The 4,705-nt window shown below is 52.6% G+C and overlaps 1 protein-coding gene across 2 annotated transcripts in view; it reads right to left on the bottom strand.

Moving 5' to 3' along the window:
* The window catches only part of LATS1 (large tumor suppressor kinase 1), a 40,752-nt gene extending 38,238 nt beyond the window's left edge, over nt 1-2,514 (bottom strand). Inside the window, exon 1 of one of the 2 annotated variants that reach the window (XM_034765436.1) lies at nt 2,233-2,514. The gene's annotated coding sequence lies outside the window, so the exon portion shown is untranslated. The remainder of the gene's footprint in view (nt 1-2,232) is intronic. The other variant, XM_034765437.1, reaches the window with a different exon arrangement.
* Nucleotides 2,515-4,705: the final 2,191 nt, after the last annotated feature.

The raw sequence follows: 4,705 nt of genomic DNA, 5'->3' as shown, positions 1-4,705 counted from the left end.
TGTACTTTTTGCAATTCTAATACACCTCTACCTCGATATAACGTATCAGAAGGGTAGCCGTGTTAGTCTGAATCTGTAAAAAGCAACAGAGGGTTGCTACTGAGGACAGCGTTATATCGAGCAACAGAGGGTCCTGTGGCACCTTAGAGACTCCCAGAAGTATTGGGAGCATAAGCTTTCGTGGGTAAGAACCTCACTTCTTTAGAAGTTCTTACCCACGAAAGCTTATGCTCCCAATACTTCTGTTAGTCTCTAAGGTGCCACAGGACCCTCTGTTGCTCGATATAACGCTGTCCTCAGTAGCAACCCTCTGTTGCTTTTTACAGATTCAGACTAACACGGCTACCCTTCTGATACGTTATATCGAGGTAGAGGTGTATTAGAATTGCAAAAAGTACAGAGAAGAGTAACAAAAATTATTGGGGGGGGGAAGAGGAGGTATGGAACAGCTTCCATATCAAGAGAGATTAAAAAGACTGCAACTGTTTATTTAGAAGACAAATATATGATATGATAAAGGAAAAGATCACAAATGGTATGGAGATAGTGAAGAAGGAAGTGTTAATTATCCCTTCACATAACACTAGAACCAGGGGTCACCCAATGAAAGTAATAGGCAGCAGGTTTAAAACAAACATAAGGAAGTACTTCTTCACACAATGCAGTCAACCTGTGGAACTCACTGCCAGGGGATCTTGTGAAGGTCAAAAGCATAACTGGGTTAAAAAAAATAATTAGATACATTTATGGAGGATAGGTCTGTCAATAGCTATTAGCAAGATTGTCAGGGACGCAACCCCCATACTCTGGGAGTTCCTAAGCCTCTGACTGCCAGAAGCTGGGCCTGGATGACAAGGGATCAATTGGTAATTGCCCTGTTCTGTTCATTTCCTCTGAAGCCTCTGGCACCAGCCACTGTTGGAAGCCAGAATACTGGGCTATGTGGACCAATAATCTGAGCCAGTATGGCCATTCCTATGTTCTTATGATGTTCCCTTCCATAGTGTATTACAATGGGTAACAGCTTTTGTTTCTAACCCTGGTGGTTTGCAAGATATTGGAACAAGACAGTCACTGATCCCTCAGATCAGCATTGTATTTTGGCATAGACCATGGATTTATAGAAAGTACCAGACCTGAGACCAATTTAGTTTTCAACCTATATACAAAAATTCAGAGCAGCATAAATACCATCCGCCAAATATCAGATTCTCCCTTATCTGTGACAGCTGGGTACTTGGAGATGGAGTTTGGACTAATGTGTGAACATCCACCAAATTTAAATCACTATAATGGTGGGATATTCATTGGACACCAATAGACAAACAAGTTAAACCAGATTTCACTTAAATGAAAGTACGCTAGCCAAAGTTGACCCAGTTTCATATAAAAATTTATTTGACTGCAGAAATCAGTGCCAGTAACAGCTGAAGAGGCCATATGGGAGCATCATGCTGAGGGAATAATCTCTCTTCCAGTGTCTCTTCCACCCAAAACCCAATAAATCCAGTGTCTCTTCCTCAACCCGGTGTCATCCCAACCCCATAGTCCTCACTCAAAGATTAATAGATTCGGCTCTCGAATCAGCTACACACACGCTTTCAATTACCCCGCTCCCCTTTTCCCCGATCTTTATTTTGCAGGAACGAGGGAAAACGTTTCAAAGTTTAATCCGGGGTTGAAATACACAAAAGCTCCAGCTGCAGGCGAGGAGCGCGCAGAGAGGCAGAGACCCCAGACCGTACCCACCCCGGGGCACAAACTGGATTCTAGTCGGCGCCGCCCAGCCCCTCCCCAGTCCCCAGAGCAGCTAAGGCGAGGCGCTGGGGCAGCAGACGGGGAATCCCCGCCGGAGAGATGGATGCGGGGGGATGTCCCCAGGGGCAAAGCGCTGTACCGGGCGAGGGGATCTGAGCGGGGGATTGGAGGGGGAGGTGCAGCAGCCGGGCAGAGCTGCAAACGGGGTGAGCCGGGCGGGGAGACAGGAGCAACCCCTCACCCCCCTTGCGGCTCCCGAGGGACGGGGCGACGGGGGCGGGAGGGGCTGTTATTGTCTCTACTCTCCCGCGGGGCTGCGCCCCCCAGCGTGCCGAGAGGCGGCGGCCGGGGCCGGCCGGTCACATTCACGAGGGAGGCGCGGTCGGGACTCGCCTCCACCCGGGCACGGGATCCCCCTGGCCGCGCTCCCCTCCCGGGGCAGAGCGGGGCGAGGGCGCTCGGAGCCGGACCTACCTGCGGGGACAAGGCGGCGGCGGCGTCGCCCCGGGCCCACGCGTGTTGCGGGGTGCGGCGCGCTGCGTGCGGCGCTGGGCTCCGCCCGTAGGGCGGCGGCAGCGCCGTTCGGGTCCCCGGTGCTGGTGGCAGCTCGTCCCCTCCCCCACCCCCCGTGGGGCTCAGTTCCGGGCCGCCATATTCTCGGTAGGTCTGGCGCAGAGGGTTTCCCGGATATGGGCAGTTCCCGGCCTCCTTTGCGCGTATTCCCTGCTGCTCCCCCCACCCCCCTGGATTGGAATGTGAGTAGCTCGGAGTCAGCATTCCGGGCCGGGCGGGCCCTGCGCGGGGTGAACGGGCCGCGAGCGCCTCACGCGCGCCCTCGTCCTGGCTCTGGCAGCGGCCCGTAGCACAACTCCGCCCCCCAGGAAAGGCGCCGTTTCTGGTTGGCTGATGCCTGAGGATTCCGATCCCCTCCCAGCCGCCCCCACGTCTCAGTGCAGAGTTATTTGGTGCGTGCAAAATAATCTGGTGAAGCCACGCCGGGGTGGGGCGTTCTTATCAGCGGGGTTCCAGGCAGGAAGGCCTCCAGGAAGCTGTCATTTTGCAGTCCTCACCCCTGCATATCGGGGTTTGTGGCTGCCCACATTGACCTGTCTCTCCAACGCCACTGAAATTCCGCTGCGGCGCAAATTCCTTGCCCCGTACGAAACCGGTTCAGAAGGCTGCACCATTGCCTTCGGGGTAAATGAAACCCGGGTTGGCACGGAGTGGGGTCCCAAGCAAGATAACTATATGTCACTTTCTCTGCGGTCCGTGAAGTTCGCCACGTGTCCTCTGTCGTAAATCCATCACCCCAAACTTGTTCACAACCGGCAGCATGAGGGCAGACGGCCATAGGGTGGATTAAACAAGTCTTTAATTAACAATAGATGTGGCATATTTTGCAATTTTGTCACAAGCTTTGCTACGCTTTCCTGTCTACCAACACTGGCCGGAGCAGTATTGCAGAGACCTGGTAACTATGGTTAAGGTTAAGATTTTGTCATGGTTATTTTTAGTAAAAGTTACAGACAGGTCTCTGGCAATACACAAAAATGCATGGGAGCCATGACCTGTCCGTGACTTTTACTAAGAATAGCGGGGGGAGAGGGGGATCACAGCTGGAGCTCTATGGGGGAGACTTAGAGCCCAAGCCCTACTGCAAAGGGTGAGGGGGACTGATAGCCCCACTGCAACAGAGGGGGCGTACAACCCTAGCTCCAGTCCTGGCCGCAGTTGGGGGGGGGGGCACACAGCTCTGGCTGAAGCCAAGGGTTAGGGTCGCACAGCCCCAGCTCGACGCAGGGTTGCGTGGGGGCACACAGCCTCGGGCCCAGACGCAGGGTTGCGTGGGGACACACAGCCCTGGCTTGAGCCCTGGCCACAGCTATGCTGGGGTAAGGGGGAGCACAGCCCTGGCTCCAGCCCCAGTTGAAGCCACTGGTTAGGAACACACTGCCCCAGCTATGGTCACAGCAAGGCGGGGGGGGGGACACAGCCCCAGCTCCGGCCACAGCAATGGGGGTGGGGGTCACAGCCCCAGCTCCTGCCACAGCTGCAAGGGGTGCATAAAGCCATAGCTCCAGCTGAAGCAGACCGGTGCAGTTACAGAATTGTGACCAAATCATATCTTTAACCACAGTAGAAGAGTAGATGTAAATATGCCTGAAATAATAGGTATGGTGCAATTAAGTTATACATCGATCATCTTTGCATGAGACAAGCGAGCCCCTTTGGAGCACAGTACTTCACCTCTGAATAACAGAGTGCCAAGGCTGAAGTGAGGAACATATGGGCATTGGCACCCCATATCATACTGACCAGTTTCCTGAGCAGGTTTTAGCGCACTTTGACTTTAGTTGCTGTCTTTGTAAGATGGTAACGATATGTGAAAGTTCTATCCAACATGATGCCTAGATAGACCGGGTGTGAATCATGCTTTATTTGCTAACCATTGAGAACTACATTCATCTCTGCCTCCTTGTGCATGATGAAAGTGGAAGGCACCCAACACAGTCTTACTTCTACTTGGTATCAGGCACCATCCACAACAATAATCAGCCATAGCTGCATTCAGAACACTCAAGTATGTCAAAGGAGTGACTGAGTGCTGAGACATATGTCATGAGGCAACAAATGAGGCGCAGATCTCATTGCCTCAGTATCTGCTCCTGGCTCAACGATACCTTGTGGCAATGAGGCCATGGTAGACTGTACTCAACACAATCCTGTCATCAGCCTTTTAGTGTCAACCACTCTCTGTATGCTCTTCTTATAAGAGAGAAAACATCACCTCTTAGATATGAAATAATGAATGGCTCTCTCTACCACAGTGGTCTCCAACCTTTTTATGCCCAAGATCACTTTTTGAATTTAAGGGCAACCTACGATCTACCCCGCCTCTTCCCTAAAGCCCCACCCCGCTCACTCCATCCCCCCCACACTCACTCAC

This window comes from Trachemys scripta, chromosome 3 (assembly GCF_013100865.1).
Source record: "Trachemys scripta elegans isolate TJP31775 chromosome 3, CAS_Tse_1.0, whole genome shotgun sequence".
Lineage (NCBI taxonomy): Eukaryota > Metazoa > Chordata > Testudines > Emydidae > Trachemys > Trachemys scripta.
Note: the sequence above shows the minus strand (reverse complement) of the source record. Positions and strands in the feature narration are given on the sequence as shown.